Here is a 17,497-nt window from a genome sequence, read left to right on the forward strand (position 1 = left end):
CATTAACTTAGGTTAAAATTTTTTATCACTGTAAAGTGAACAGGATAGGTTTGGTAAAGGCAAGGCCAGGGGAGGTGGGGGTGGGGGCTTTTATTTCTTATTTTAACAAAATCATGTAGAAAAAAAACAGTTACCAATTCTACAATTTGGTCATCATAATAAACACATCCACAAGGATCTCTAATAATGAAATGCCTGCTTTCCCTTTTACAATGTACGTGACTAGCATGAAATATAGTTATATTAAGCAAACAGTGCAAGATCTAAAAATAAGAAATCTGCTCCACTGAGAGAAATCGTGCTATGGGAAAATACAAATACATGTGAAGTTATACAAGGCATCTTCACACCCAATCTCTAACCTAACTTTTCTGGAGTAGAGACTATCAAATGAAAATTAAAAAGGCACAAACAGTTCTAAACTAAGTCACAAAAATGTTTCCTAACAAAAAATTCAAGTAGAATTAGAAACCTGTGACAAAAGATTATTATAGCAACCAACTTCTGGCAAAAATTCAAAGTAAAATCTGTTCTAAATCCAAATTTAAAAAATGTTTTATCCTACTTTTAATTAGCTTTAAAGTATACAATGTTCCATGACTGTTGAGAAGGACACAATATAAAGGTACACTGTCCTATAAAGGTTGGCAAAACCTTCACTATATCAACACCAAGTAACATTCAGAGATGACTTCCATTTGCTGCAGAAAATAATTATTTGGCATTGATAAAGTACTCCCTTGTTGTTTCCATCCCTCATGCTGCCGTCATCAGAATAAAAGTTGAGACGGTTCTGTACTTAGTTTCACTGCATATGCCAGAACTAAGAAAATAAGGTATTTCAAGCGAAAATTCAAATTCTAATATATATTCAGCAAGCATTTCTTTTTTTAATTAAGAGCTACTATGTAAGTAGGTCAGTACTTGAACTGCCCAGATGTATAGAATAAGATAATTTAATTGCTCATAAAATAATGCCCAAATAAGTCTCACTTAGGAAGTCAAAAGTATTCATAAAAATGTTTTTAAATTTGGGTTTCCCTAATTTCTGCATCATAAAACAATAGGCAGACAGTATTTATGTGTGTACCTTAAGTATAAAGAGCAGATTAAAGATTAATAAATATCCAAACCTAAATATATCCTCAACGAGTGGCAATTCAATTGTTACTTTTTTTAAATAACAGAACTACCATTTCACCATAGTTGAGAGCTACATGCACCTATTCAAGGTCTACGGTAATGATGATAACTGGAACCAAAGGAAAAGCAGTCTCTGAAAATGGTGATCCCAATTTACAGGCGTTAGAGTTCTGCATAAGCATTTTACTAGCTGGCCACAGCAAGGCCATGGATCCACCAGGAATTCAGTAGAGGAGACTTGGTTGATATCAGCATTTAAGGTAAAACTCTCTCATAAAATGTAAAAGACAGGAGTGCCTGGGTGGCTCAAGTCATGATCATGATCCCAGAGTCCTGGGATAAGCCCCACATCACATCGGGCTCTCTGCTCAGTGGGGAGCCTGCTTCCTCATCTCTCTCTCTGCCTGCCTCTCTGACTGCTTGTGATCTTTGTCTGTCAAATAAATAAATAAAAATCCTTAAAAAAATTTTTTTAATGTAAAAGATAGCATCAAAAGGGAAACAAAAAGGAAAATTTAGTAGGTGGTGTGTGGCCAAGTTTTAACCAACGACTCTGTGCCACTCTTCCTGAAGAGGTACAATGTGAAACAAGGATGGCTCAGTCTCTCCTGCTCCACCAGCATGATAGGACTGCAGACCAAGAGTCCATCCAGGAAGAAAAGAAATTCTCTCTCACCCTTCTCACATGGTTTGCAATGCATTTTGAATTGCCATGACCTGGCTGTGAGCTCTTTATCTTGTCCTCTTCATGAGCTCACCTAGCAAAGAAGACTGTTCCCATACTGCAAATGAGCCTGTTGCCTCTTGCCATCCTCACTGCTCCTTCTTCCTGGCAAATCTACCTACCAGAAGCCTACCCATCCTTCCTAATGCACCCCCCCCCAACCCCTCAACAAGGAAGATTTCCTGGTGCTTAGAGACTCTTCATGCAGCACTCTCTCACATTTCCTCCTGCCCTACGTGGTCTAATGAGTCGGAGTTCTCTGAGGGCTCCATTTCCACATCTCCCAATAAGAGCTAACAGCACCACACCCACGTCTGGCTTCCAATCACTGTCTAACAGGGAGGACCGTGTCCAACACATCCAAGTCCATCTAGAACCCTACAGTGCATTTATGGAGTGCAACTGATTCTGGGTTTAAAATGGTCTGAAACTGAGGTTTATGATGTTTTTAGCTGCCTGAGCTGGTTTATGTGAGGTACAATGGTAAAGAACTTAGACATCTTTTAAATGTGTCCCGAGGCTCTCTTGAACATGTCTAAGCACAAATGTGGTCTTGTAATATTGCATTCATCTTGCAGCTAGGTCAACTGACAATGCTAAAGCTCTACTTAAAGCAAGTCCCCACATGTGCCTAAATCAAGGCTTTTCTTCATCAGAAGTCTAAAATTTATTGTAGTACAGATAGTCACATATTCAAAGTTAGAATATGCAAGCAAGACCCAGTTACTAGGACAAAGCTGCCTTTATCAACTAGTCTCAATTCATGGTCTGGCATATTTATTTATAGCACCAATAGAGAATTTTAGTGATTTAATGAACTGGAAGGGATAATAAATTCTCAGCAATTCACATGAAAAGAAGAAAGCAGTCATATGAATAATCTAAAAAAATAGATAATTACAGAGACTTTTGCTTTGAAATGCGTTTTGTCTATACTTAACACTGAATGGATAAATTTCCACTACATTAGACACACCCAATCTTCAAACAAAGTAATAAAACAGGCTTGTGTGTACAGAGCGCAGTATATGAACAGTCTGGAAACTCACACCTACGTGGCAAACATACCACAGTGCCCGGATGGGCAATTCACAACAGGATTACTGCAGAGCATGAGCACAAGTAGAAAAGTACACTTTTTACACATGTGTGTTTCCACATCATCCTTTACCAAGAAGAACTAAAATAGTGTTTGATTTTTGTTCCACCAAAAATAAAGAATTCTCAACTTGTCTATATATTCTCTTACAACACTGGAGTAAGAATAAATGAAGACGGTAATATCAGTACCTTCTCCATGGCTGCAAAGTCTCTTGCATGTTAATAAAGGAAACTTACCACCAGAAATGATTTTAAAAACCATAAGTAGGGTTGATAATGTTAATAAACTGTTATAAAGCAATGGTTTGAATTGTGCACTAGCAAAAAAAAAAAAAAAAAAAGTAACTTGGATTTCCAAGTAACTTAAAATGGCTATAAGATTTATTTTTTTGGAAGGTGGGATAAGGTAAATATGTTGTTCTGTGCCTGTTGTTAAAAGTATGCATGACTTTAAGGTATGAAGCATGTTAAGCAGTTTTGAAATGAACCAGTTAAGAAATATCTGAAGTAGGTAGAAGTGACTGCAGCCCTCTGAAACCTCCTAATAACATCTGGTAGTGGTGATGCATAACCAAAAGCCCTCATGAGAAGAGCCATCTGCTCCAAATCAGAAGAGGGAGAGTTCGCTCCAGAAGCTCTTAAAGAACTGATCCATAGCCTAGCTCTGCGACTCTTATCACTGCTGATGCTGCTGGTTCCTAAGCCACCTGAAGTGAAGATCACTCCAGCGGGTCCTGAACAGCCAAAGGGAACATGCACTGAAGGACAAGTCAAATTGCCTTTCTCCCCCCATTCCTCCCTGCCCACACCTGGGGAACTGGAGGATTTAGCAACAGTGGTAAAACAACTTCGATGAATAGAGATTAGCTACTGTTCCTTCCTTTGCCATAGTCAAAGTACTATTTCGTGGGGGAATCTCTGGGAGATGCAGCAGTAAAAACTGTTGGATTTAATTAAACCTTGACCCTTGAGCACATATCTTTTTAATATTCTGTGTGATGAAATGGGAAGTACCCTTAAAGCATATATAGTGAAACAGAGATAGAATGGTTGCCTTGAGAAAAAAAACAACTCATACAATCGTTTGTGTTAGAGCTGAACGAGCCACTTTCTTCATGGAATACCATTGTACTGGAGAAAATTTGCCAAATATGCTTTATGACACTTAAATATCTAGCTGACATCTTCTCAAAAATGAATAAAGTGAGAGTGTCACTTCAAACAAAACAAATTAAAAAAAAAAACTACTGCCAATGATAAAATTCTAATATTTAAGGAAATTAAAATTTCAGAAATCTTGATTATACCACCATGAGTTTGTTTGATAGCTTCCCAACACTTACTTTAAGACTGTTTCTAATGAGATTGGTGATGATATTAAATGAATGTAGTTTTAAAATACTGTATAATGAAACATAACATTTGAGAGATTTGCATAACTCACTGAACCAATATTTTCTAATAACAGTGCAATTACATTACAAAATCATGCAGAGGGGAAAAAAATGGTCGATTTGAAGTACAAGACAGACCAATGGACTTTAGTGTAACAGAAGTACAACAAGTTCACTGATAGTTTCAGATTTCACATGGCAATTAACCTTTAAAAAAAACTAACATTCAAATTTTGACAAGGCAGCAAAGAATATTCACAATAATCTGAAAAGGCTATTAAAATATCATTCCTTTCCCAGCTACCTGTCTGGGAGACGAGATTTCCGTCATACAAACATACATTCATACATACATTTATTTATTTAAAATATTTTATTTATTTGTCAGAGAGCGAGAGCACGCACAAGCAGGGGTAGTGGTAGTGGGAGAAATGGGCTCCCCAATGAGCAAAGACCCGGATGGAGAACTTGATCCCAGGACCCTGGGATCATGACCTGAGCCGAAGGCAGACACTTACTTGACTAAGACACCCAAGAGTCCCAAATTTATTTATTTTTAAACACATAATACATAATTTTTTTCTTTGCTTTCATTTCTACTCTAATAAATAACAAGAGAGAAAACCCCTATAAACAAAACTTCCCTGTGTTTCTCAAAATAGGAGTACAAGAATCCTGAGACCAAAAAGTATGAAAACCACTGATACCTGCCTAGCATTATAAGGATTAAGAGTTTGGATTTTATTGTAAGCATGAATTGTGGTCAGCTCTTACGTGTTGTTTTGTTTTGCTTTAATTTTATTTACTTATTTGACAGAAAGAGAGAGAGGTCACAAGTAGGCAGAGAGGCAGGCAGAAAGGGGGAAGTAGGCTCCCTACTGAGCAGAGCCCGATTGGGGGGCTCAATCCCAGGGCCCTGAGGGACCCTGAGATCATGACCTGAGCTGAAAGCAGAGGCTCAACTCACTGAGCCACCCAGGTGCCCAGCCCTTAAGGGTTTTTAACAAAGGTTCTTTTAACACAACAGGCTTTTGGTTTTATTCTTCTAGAAAACATTCCCAGAGCAAAAAAAAAAAAAAAAAAAAAAAAAAATTTTTTTTTGCACATTAGGTAAGTAGAATAGAGAACACAAGAGAAACAAGACAAACTGCCACAAAAATTAACAGCAGTCAAAGAACTAATATTCTATTTGTTCTATGACCCTGTATGGTATCTTATTAGCTTTGCCCCAACCTCACAAAATTCATAGAACATGAGGTACAAGATTCTCAGAAGACTTAAAATGAGAAAAATTTAAACAGATTTTGAGTTGACAACTGTCCTTAGAAATTTCACATAAATTTTAGCACTAAGAATGAAGTAGATGTTTCTCCCTGATAATCTGCTTTCTCTTATACCACATTTCCTTAGAAGAATTAGAAGTAGCAGCCCCATGGTTCATCTTCCCCTCTGATTTCCAAACCATGAGAGACTACGGACTCTGGGGAAACGAACTGAGGGTTTCGGAGATAGGGAGAGTAAGGAAATGGGTTAAGATGGTGATGGGTATTAAGGAGGGCACGTACTGCATGGAGCACTGGGTGTTATGCAAACAATGAATCATGGAACACAACATCAAAACCTAATGATGTACTGTATGGTGACTTACATAGCATAAACAAATAAATATATACATACATACAAAAAGAAAAAGTAGCAACCTCTGCTGTCCCCCCAAAGTAAGCATGGCTGCCAACATAAAGAGAATTTGCTGTTCACTTTCTCCCTTCATTTAGAGACACACAATTAGTTAAACCTGGCTCTCTCACACTTATTTAATACAGTCCTATGAACTATGTATACACAGTACAATATATTTGGTTCTACATAATAACCAAAATCTTTGTAACATATTAAGTAGAAAATAGTTTGCTGGAAATAAAGTTCAGGTTAGGACTTTGCTGAAGTCCAAAGGAAATACTTCATCTACAAGCAGTATTTCTCATTTAAAAACAGCCTTTACTGGGGCACCTGGCTGGCTCAGTTGGTGGAGCATGCAACTCCTGATGTCAGGGTTGTGAGTCTGAGCCCCTTGTTGGGTATAAAGAGTACTTAAAAATAAAATCTTTAAAAAAGGAAAAAAAAAAAAAAAAAACTTTTTACTGAAGACCTGGTGTTCAAATACTTTCTTAGCTTCACTTATAAAAGGATTTTAGAGGTTGTGTATGTTGGTACAATTGTAATCCTCATAATTACTTTATACCCAATAATTATATGTTATTATAGAAAGACAGTAAAATCAAAATACAGGTTGTCCCAAACTTGAGCATCTGATTTTCCTATTACTCAAGCCAGACACTACTATATATTGACATCCCTAACCAACACCCATTTCACAGAATGTATCAATGCCTTGTGATGATTTTGAGTACCTGCCAGCAGCTGTATGCTAGCAAGAGTTCAAGATCAAATTTGGCACTTTGAGGAGTCTTTCATGACACTGACAAGAAAAAATAGGTAATAAAGTAACCCAGTATCTCAGGTAAGTATAGGCTGTAGGTCCCACAGAGATACTGTCGAGTAGTACTAAATTAACTAGAAAACCCACTAATTCACATAAATAATTCTATATATTGAAAGATGTGTTGAAACCATGTGGGGGAGGGGTGGGGAGTCTGCTGAAGAACGATCAGAAGGGACCAGAAGTGACCGGACCACACACTTCCCTCCACTGCTGACTGCCCTCCAACAAACAGGTGTCAGTTTCTAGTACTTACTTACCCTATCTCCTAAGGCCCCAGGAAAGGGAAAGAAGAAACCATGGAAAGGGTGGGGATGCTCTGGGATGCACCCCTGCCAGAATGGGTGTCTGACATGGGGACATGGAGAGAGAGGGGACATGGGGGTGAGGGGATGTGGCCTGTGGGAAGGGCTATACAAGAGAAAGCAACAGCTGGCAACAGCTGTTTGGAGCTTGAACTTACATCTTAAGCAAGAGGTGCTTCTGAGTAGCTTTCCACGATTTTTAATGATGGCAATATTATTATTTCAGGAAGAGAAGCCTGCTGTAACACTAATTAAAAATTTTACCATTTTCTAGACTTTCTAGGAATGTAGATCATTCCCCAAAAAGCCCCCCAATAACACATCTAAATGTAGTTTACTACTATACCTGACTTTTTAACTACATTTTTCATGAACAGAGATATGAAAGTAAGTAGGATCTTGGTAATCCCTTGTCTATCCAGAGACCTAAAGTGCAATAATGCCGAAAGGACAAAATTAGTCCCTCACTATAGAGCAGGTATGTTTGCTGGTGTTGGGTAGGCAAGATTACCACTTCCAAAAACACTGGATGAATATAAAAAGAGGTGGCAATTTAAAAAAGAACAAAACAAAACAAAACAAAAAAATAACTTTACAAAGAAAACAATTGCTACATATGTCCCCAAACCAAGTGTAGAACTATAAAAACAAGGTATATTCTCCAACTGAGCTATCAATTAATAAATAGCCTAATCTAAGGGTTATTTTGTGATTCAGCAGCAGGAAGACAGGTCAATGCTTTCTGTTCCAACTTGGCCAATAACACTGTTTGCGGTTCAAAATAAAATAAATTATAACAGTGATATTTGCAAAAGAATGAATCCTGACAATAACTAAACCCAGATATAATGCTAATCTGAGTTTCAAAGGCAAATCAAACTTTTCAGGCAAATGTACTCAGAATAGTGGTGCTTCAGAAATTCTATTCCAAATGTGTTCGGTAAGCATGTCTAAAACACTTAACACCCTCTAACTGAATATGGGGATTGCTCTTGCTCATATACTACTACAGAAAAATTCAGGAGGTAAAAAATAAGGAACTATACATGCCTAGAGGAAAAGAAAGCACAAACTTAAGAAAAATGTCATAGATTTTGTGTTTAGGTAATAGCTGTTGAGCTTAACGCATTTCTAGAATTACATACATTTTGGTTTATTCTTTGGTTGCTTATATGATCTCTAAAAAAATCAGCTTTTTCTTGTATTTGACATCACTTATTTGCACAGCAACTACAACAGGACAAACCATACACACAGCTCTTACTCTACCAAAAGAGAAGGGAAGGGAGTCTCATGTTTTTGCCATACTCTGGATTTGAAGAACCTAAGAGGAGACTCTAGAAACACTGTAAGCAAAACTCTAAAATGACTGCAGCAGACTGCAGTCTGGGAAGCTGAAGGTAAAGGACTGAGATGCCTGGATTTTGTGGATTTAGTACCATGTTCAATTACATAATTGAACATGTACTGTGGCTCTGAGTGGTTTCAAAATCACTTTATGAAAGAACTTATTTATTGCAACCTCGGAGGAAAAAAGTTTAAAGGGAACAAGAGATGGAGGATGTCCTTAACAGCAAGCAAGCACAAAAAGAGAAAAAAAAATGGTCGCATTCCACTTTGAGGGAGTGGTTAAAAAATTTAGTAACAGTGTATCACTGATATTTACCAGGGAGCTGAGACATGATTTTGAAAAGTTTCCAAAGTGAAGCCAGGGTACCCTTGGTTAAAAGCTGAAATCCAGAGAGCAGGTTCTAGAACCTTATTCACATCATTCAAATGCGAATCAAGGCAGAGCACTGGGCTTTCCTGACAGTTAAGCAACTTGTCCCCACACACTGGCACAATTCAGCACTTTACAGTCTCTGACTTAATCCTCATAGCCAGTCTACATATTATTACATCCACTGTAAATCCCACGTTCTAGAACTTCTCCCTTGCTGGTGGGATGTTAAATAATTAATGTTGGACCCAACGATGCCAAGGTTTATACTACTTTATAAGAAATTTATTGAAAAAGAAAACAAAAAGATAAGGCAGACTACATTTATTCATTCAAAAATATTTACTGAACACCTACATACCAGACACATGGGGCAAATTAATGAACAGACATAAAATATTTGCCCACAAAGAACTTACAGCCTAGCAGGGGTAGGGAAAGAGACAATTCACTATCAATCAATTAACCAGTCAGGTGGTATTTTAGAATGTTAATAGATGCTACAGAAAAAGAAAATAATGCAGAGCTCTGTAAGAGGGATACAGAGCTTAACATGCACTTACAAATGGGGCAGACCACACTGACATGACAAAGTGATATTCAGGTAAAGTCTGGAAGGAGGTGAGGAAACTGGCCATGAAAATACTTGGGGAGAAAATATTACAGGCAGAGGGAAAACCCAACACAAAGAGTGGGAATGAGTGGGAATGAGTCTATTATATTTCTGGATCAGCAAGGAGGTAAAGATGACTGGAATGGAGGGAAAGAGAGGGAGAGAAGTGGGGAAAAGGGCAGAGTTAGTGGTAGGCAGATTTGTATTGGGCTTTGTGAAGCTTTATGAGAAAACAGACTTTAATCTGAGTAAGGTGGAAAGCCACAGCACAGTTTTAATTTAACCTGACTCCTGTTTTAAAAAGATTACTCTGGTTATTATGCTGATAACATATTAAAAGGAAGCTAAGGAATGAAAAAAAGAGGGGCCACTGTAATAATCCAGTCAAGAGGTGCTGGAAACTTGGACAAGGGTGTGAGGAGTAGATAGAGGTGGGGAAAGGGGCAGAGATCCTGGATTTATGTGGACAACAGGATTGTGGATACATTTTGAAGATATAGGAGCAGGATCTGCCGACAGCCTTGATGTGGAAAGAAGAGAATAAGGATGATTCCAAGGGTTTTAGTTTGAATAACCTGAGAAATGAACCTACCACCCACCAAAATGGGCCAGGCTGGAGAAACAGCAGGTTTGTAAAGAAAAATAAAAACTCAGCTTTAATCCTGTTAAAACTGAGGTATCTTTTAATGTATTTAAGATTTCAAAAAAGTAGTTGACATGTGCTTCAGAAGTTTCAGAGCACTTTCTGGAAATACACATTTGGGAGTCTTATGCAGCTATATGCTTTTTTACTGAAGTCTTATAACTGTGACAAGAGTCTTACAGGAACTGAGCCCCGAAGCATTCCAAATTAATAGGCTAGTGAGAAAAAAAGCAGTGTAAATTTTAAAAAATGACTGAAAAAGTGAAACCAGTGGCCAAGGAAAAGCAGCAGCATGTGGAGTCCTTGAAATCAAGTGATGTATATAAAAAAAGAGAATGACCAATTTTATCAATGCTACCAATAGGTGAAGATGAGAACCGAAGGTTTAGCAACTTGGAATCTCTTTAGAAAATGTCCTGGTAATCGCTTCTCGGCCTTTTGGCTAAGATCAAGTGAAAATGTCCTAGTGACGGTATGGATTGAAATATGATGTTATCACTTCAATTTGCATATGAACTGAATGTTTTTCTAAAGAATTACCCATAAGAAAGGATTTACTACAATTTAATATTTGGGACTCAAATCAGTTGATCTGTTAAGAAATACTGTTAAGAAAGTGATACTCTGGGACTCCTGGGTGGCTCAGTTGGTTAAGCAGCTGCCTTCAGCTCAGGTCATGATCCCAGCATCCTGGGATGGAGTCCCACATAGGGTTCCTTGCTTGGCAGGGGGCCTGCTTCTCCCTCTGCCTCTGCCTGCCACTCTGTCTGCCTATGCTCGCTCTCACTCCAAATATTCAAAAAAAAAAAGAAAGAAAGTGATAATCTATAAATTCTATCAGTAATTTGTCAGTAATTGAATAACTGAATCAGCAATTTAATTCCTATCATTTAACAAAACAGAACAGGGGTGCCTGGGTGGCTCAGTGGGTTGAGCCGCTGCCTTTGGCTCAGGTCAAGATCTCAGGGTCCTGGGATAGAGTCCAGCATCGGCATCGGGCTCTCTGCTCAGCAGGGAGCCTACTTCCCCCCCCCCTCTCTGCCTGCCTCTCTGTCTACTTGTAATCTCTGTCAAATGAATAAATGAAATCTTTAAAAAAAAAAAAGAACAAAAAAACCTTTAGGTAAATTGGAAATAAAATATATATTTTGTCCTGGTGAAGAATTATGACAAACCAAAAGCCACTATCACACTCTTGTTTTTCCTATTAAATAAAGAACAACACAAGTTTGCACATTACCACCAATACTACTTGATAATGTTCCAGAATCATTTTATCATATTCTAGGAATCTTAACATTAGTGCAGCATGCCATAAAACCAAAATAAAAAGTATAATTATTAGAAAGAAGTAGAAACAAGTGTCATTATTGGCAACTGATTATATAACTAGGAAACCCAAGAGAATAAACTGCTCTTAGAGTAAAAGCTCTTAGAGTAAAAGCCAGCTATAAAATAAATATACAAAAATCAACGACTATCTTATACTAGCAGTAGCCAATTTGAAGAACTCATCACAATAGCAACAAAAACATAAATACCAAAGAACCCTAATAAGACATGTTATGACGTAAATGAAACAAAACAAAAAACAAAAACAAAAAAACTCTTCTAGGAGAGCTAGAAGGTCTAGATAAACTTTTAAGTCTCTTAAGAGAGACAGTGACTACATGTAGATGACAGTCCTTGCCAAAGAACAAGAATACTCGTTACCGTAGTGGAAAACTGCAACAAAACCAGGAAAGGGGAAAGCAGGTAAGACAAGCAGCAACTTAGCCCACCTAAAAAGAATGAAATGTTACACCTTAAGTGAGGAAAACTGAGAAGTACTCCAGTTTACTCAAACTGGAGAAGAAAGGATGTCAGGCTAAAATAAGGTTAGTAAAAGCTGGTTATGGAGCCCTACATCCCAGGATGCTCTTCCAAGTTAACTTGCTGCAAAGGTCTGGCTGACAGTCCCAGAGCTCAGTAAGACTGGAGACTGATTCATAGGAGAGTAGATAAATCAGTTAAGTCTCTGGGCTGTGAGAGCCCAGGAACCTTCTTCCCCCAAAGTGACTCTATACAAAGAGAATGCTGAGACTCCTGCCAGATGCCTCTGGGAACATGGCAGCTAGATCCTTTCCACAGCTCAGGATGCTGGAAGACCACACTCTCTGAGCAGCCCAAGAGGAAAGACCCTACAAAAGGCTCCAGTGAACAATTCCGAAGAAACAGTAAACAGTCAAAAGGCTGTCACTGGGGAGGGGAATGGGGGAGAGGTAGAAAAGAGAGGGGCAAGGAACCATTTATTTTACAGTAAGCCTTTTGGTACTCTTAGACTTAAACTATGTGCAAGTATTAGTTTAAGAATAATAAAATAATTATCTTTATCTGCAAGGACAAATGAATGTAATTGTTTTTCTAAGGAGTATCCTGACTTGCTCTACCAGGTATTTCTACGTATTCTTAATCTACAATTTAAAAGAATTGGCATTAAGTTTAGAGATCAACACATAGTTGAGTAAGACCTAAAACAGAAGAAAACCCAAGCTAGCCAATATCTTAATATGTAATAATGGAAAGACCACAACCAACAAGGAAAGGATGTTGGTGGAACTGACCAGCTGGTGAGGAGATGGTATAAGACAATTCACATCCATACATTAATACATAATTAAATGTGAAAATCTAATATATTTCCAAATTTTCTGTTACATTTACCTCACCTCTACACTTTTCAAACATAAATGTTTACAAGGAAAAATCATAAAGGACAAGATAGAGCTTGAATACATAAAACTATTTTGCTGTTTGGAAAATACCATCAAGTAAATAAGAAAGACAAATAAATCACTGCAAATATGATAAAGGCATAATACTCTTTATATGAAACAGGTATTTAAAATCATTTTTTAAAATCATCAGTTAAGAGTAAAGGGAGCAAAGTACCTGAACAAACACCTTTCAAAGATAAAACAAGAAGCAAATCACTAATTTCACTAGTTACCAAAGAGTATAAGTTAAGACCACATTTTTATAGAAAATTAGGAAAGATTAAACACTAGAATGCCGCCACAGTGGGGCGGCATTGGCATAAGCAGTCTTGGCATAAGCAGTTCGGCAACATGCCTTAAGAGTCCTAAAAAGAGTTCACCTCTGCCCTAGGAATTCTGCTATAAATCTAGCCCAAGCAAGTCTGAGATACCAAGAATTTAAGGCATAGGCATTTATCCCAGTTCTGCCTGCGAGTCTGCTCTTAACTTTCTGAGCCTACTAACTCTCTTGCCAGATTCTGTTGAAGGCCTTCCTCTATTTGGCTCATTCCATCTTTCCAAAACTCTATGTTACAGGCACCGTTATTACCCTGAATCCACAGATAAAGCAAACCCAATAAAAGAATTGGGTAATTAATAAAGACTACTTAGATCTGAGGTGGCGGAAGTAGGACTTACAATAGCATTTAACACCATTTTTTTCAACTACTAAAAAAAGGAAATGTCAGACAACAGAAAACTACTTAAATAAAGTCTGACATATCCATCATTAGAAATCTTACATCCAGGGGCACCTGGGTGGCTCAGTGAGTTGGGCCTCTGCCTTTGGCTCAGGTCGTGGTCTCCAGGTCCTGGGATCAAGCCCCACATGGGGCTCTCTGCTCAGCAGGGAGCCTGCTTCCTCCTCTCTCTCTCTCTCTCTCTCTCTCTGCCTGCCTCTCTGCCTACTTGTGATCTCTATCTGTCAAATAAATAAATGAAATCATTAAAAAAAAAGGGCAGTATTTAAAATTGCAGATGAAATTAAAATTGCCAATTTTAAAATATTCAGACAAATAAGGCACAAGTGGATGCATGCCATTTCATGAACAGTTTATTTCTGATGATATGATTTTAATTTTAATTTGGGGGGGGTAATTCCCTAAATGTCTACAACAGGGACAATTTCTTTTTATTTCAAAATGTTCAGAAGCCATAAAACCAACAGATTCTCTCAAATGTAGGTGCTTTGAAGGCCTCAATTTTGAAATGTGATGAAAAAAGGAAAGAGGAGGTGAGAGTTTATGATCTTAGCAGCAAAGCATTACTGTTGAACTACAAGGTACATCAAATGAGAAAGATTTCCATCATTATTTTGAGTAAGATGGGGGAAAAAATGATCCTTTCAGAATTTGCTTGATAGTCCAGTTAATGGATATTTAATTAGCACCTAAGACAGGAGATAGTTGCAGGAGAAAACCTCTTCAACTCCCAAAGCATGCTCAGAAACACTGGTCTACTAAAAACATTTTGGAATTGATGGACCGAATTCTGATTATTATTTACACAGTAAAGTTTGAAAGGTTTCAAGAAGCAAAAGCCTAAGACATGTAAATGACAGATTTCTGTACTACTTTGTTCAGAGCTGCATCAACAGTTCCTTGCAATCCAAACCGGAATTAGAATACCTGTTTTGAGAGTGAACATTTTCAAAAATTATCTTTGGATGTGTGTATGTTGGGAAAGAAAGGAGTGGGCAAATTTGCAGATTTAACAACAAAAAAAAACACCTTTCCTTTATTAAAGTATATCACTACAAGTCATTTAACTTTTTGTAAAGAATCAAAGCAAAGCACTTTCTAAGAACAAAACAAGTTAAGGCTGATGACGACTTCTTTCTTGCTTTTTGGCCACAAATTACCAGAAGATTTTTTGGCTGTGGGATTGTATTTCAATTTTAAAATTTCTGAAATGCCTTAGGACTTTGCAGAAATTAAATATACAATATTTAGGTTTCTGTGCCCCCAAAAGACAACTGTTTAAAAAAGAAACACCGTCTCCACTACATTTTAGAACTTTGTTAAACAAGTTCTCTGCGCAAAGACTTGGATAATGAATATCCTCATAGCTGCGAGCTGTATCACGCCATACAACAGCATTAATAATTCTGTAATCACTTAGAAAGAAAAACTGGAACTGTATGAGCTCACCCTTACCTGAGCGGAGGCCAAGAACTGAAAAGGGTGATTCAAATTCTTCGGAAAAGGAAGAGTCCTATCCTGAAACCCAAAGGTAGGAGGACCCGCCCACTTCCCCTGGAGGACTCGTTGCTATAGGAACCCGCAGTAACCCTTCAGAGCCAGTACAGTCTGGGGGAGGGGGACTCTCCCAGAGGTTGGGGGATGGTTAAAAGAAGGGAACGGGGAGAGGGTAAAGAAAGGGGGGTGGGTTGAGAGGTTAAAAGACAATGAAACTCCTTGGCTGTGGCAGGGGTCAGAGAAGGAGGGCTGCGTGACCCCAAAGGAAATTCAAAACATCAGTGAGAACAATGACCTGGACGCTGGAGTCACAGTATAGTTAAAACTTAAGTTTGAACCATTAGACACTTCCCTCCCTACCCGGTGGGAAACAAAATACCCTTTGTCAGTTCCTGTCTCGGCAAATTGAAGCTAGACTTTTATCTCCACTACAAACAGAATGCTACTTGGTAAAATTGAAATCTTGACTTTTTATTAAACCAGCGTTTCCCAAACTCTGTTGCAAATTAGAAACACCTAGGGATCTTTAAAATATACATTGTTTTAATTTGTCTGGGGTGCTATTTAGACTGAAGAGTTTTAAAACTCTCCAGTGATTCTCTTCTGCGGGCAATTTTGAAAACTACTATAGTCCGTGATTTGGCGAGGTGGTAGAGTGTTTAAAAAGAAAAAGAGAGAAAAAAGGCGGCACAATTATCTCCCTTTGTCTTTTTAAGGCTAATAATAGAATTAGCTGGCTTTCTCCAAGCACACACAGGACAATAGGTTTCTTGACAAACAGGAATCCCCAGCATGCTCTAACAGTACTTTCTTTGAGATAAAAAGACTAGGTAGTATAACCTTTTTCTTCCCAAGATAGCAAACATCCTTCCGACCCAAACACTAAACTTTTACACCGATTTTTCGAGCGAATGTACCACGAATGCTTCTCAGAATTTGGAAGGACGAGTTCCAGCACCAGAAGGAAATAGAACTCCCGTAAGACCACCATCATTCGACGAGGTTCTGAGGCGACCAGGTCTGGGAAAGGCCGGAATGTACGTCCCTGGAGCCCCCAATGCGGGCCCCGCTGGCAGCGCCTCAATAAAGTTACTCAGGGAAGTTTGCTCCGGTTTCCAACCATGCGCCTCCCCGACCCAGGGGCGCGGCCCCCGCCACCTGCTCGGCGCCAATGCTGCCCAGCCGCGCCCCCTCCCTGGACCTCCGCCACCTCCGCCACCTCCGCGGGTCGCGCACTCTGCGGGCGGCCGTGTGGTCAACTGGAACCCGGGCGGGCTAGCTTCGCCCCTCCCCGGCGCCCCTTGGCTGCAGCTGGCCCTGCCCCTCGGGCCACGGCGCCGGGACCCCCCACGCGGGCCCCGCACCTTCCCGCCTGGAACCCCTCGGGAAGCCCGCTCGTGCAGCCAGTGTCTCTCCAGCCTAGGCTGGGGATCCCGGCGCCCCCATAACCCCCGGCCGGGTGCCTGCCCCGCGGCCCCGTCCCGGCCCAGAAGCGCTCCGCACCTTCGGCCCGGGGTCGGGAGCGCGCCCCTGGCCGGGCGGTCCGGTGCTGCGCACGCGCGGAGGCGCCTGCCAGCTCACCCGCGGCGCCCTCCACTCACCGTCCGCGCTCTTCGTCACCTCCGGCGTAGCCGCCGCCTGCGCTGCTCGCCGCTCGACGCCCCGGCCCGGTGCCCACTCCTCAGGCCCCGGCCCGGGCACTCGGGGATCCAGCGCCCGGCGGGCTTTGGCGGGCACCCGCACGCAGGGCACGCTTTCGCGGGGCCGCGCGCGCGCGCCCGAGCGCCGGGAGGGGCGGGGCCAAGCAGGCCGCGCGCCTGGAGGCAGCCCTGGATAAGGGGCATGCGCAGTGCCTGTCCTTTCCTAGGGTCCAGTTGCGAAGAGGGCGGTGACCCTGGAACTGGGAATGGGGGCAAAGTGGAAAAGGGGTAGGATTCCTCCTCCCTGAGAGTTAAGTTCACCCTTTTCCCGCAGACCGCAGGGTTTTTTTCTCTGGTTCCTTCAAGTCATGTGTTCAGCACTTATTGAGCACCTACTTTTGCAGAGCTTTTGTTCAGGATACAGGGCATTCTCCGATAACGGGGAACCATTGTCTTGAAATTCCTTTTTCCTGAACTGATTGCGTCCTTCTCTTTGAACAGATACAACACTCTTAAGTGGTTTGGGAAAGGAGAGTTGCTTCTGGGTTGCGGTGATGCCGAAAACTTCATTGAGAAGCCTGGAAGAATAAGAACTGGCGTCAGAAGTTCACCTAGAGAGAAAGGTGGACACAAGGGAATTAAGTTGCAAAAACTTAACACACACACACACACACCCCATGGAGACAAGTTTAACCAGAGTGTATTGTTCATAATGAAGGGC

The 17,497-nt window shown here is 40.1% G+C and overlaps 1 protein-coding gene across 1 annotated transcript in view; it reads right to left on the minus strand.

Moving 5' to 3' along the window:
* Window positions 1-16,882, minus strand: part of BTBD3 (BTB domain containing 3) — a 35,338-nt gene extending 18,456 nt beyond the window's left edge. The window contains exon 1 of the mRNA XM_059406531.1: window positions 16,738-16,882. The gene's annotated coding sequence lies outside the window, so the exon portion shown is untranslated. The remainder of the gene's footprint in view (window positions 1-16,737) is intronic.
* Between the last annotated feature and the right edge of the window lie 615 nt (window positions 16,883-17,497).

This window comes from Mustela nigripes, chromosome 7, assembly GCF_022355385.1.
Source record: "Mustela nigripes isolate SB6536 chromosome 7, MUSNIG.SB6536, whole genome shotgun sequence".
Classification (NCBI taxonomy): domain Eukaryota; kingdom Metazoa; phylum Chordata; class Mammalia; order Carnivora; family Mustelidae; genus Mustela; species Mustela nigripes.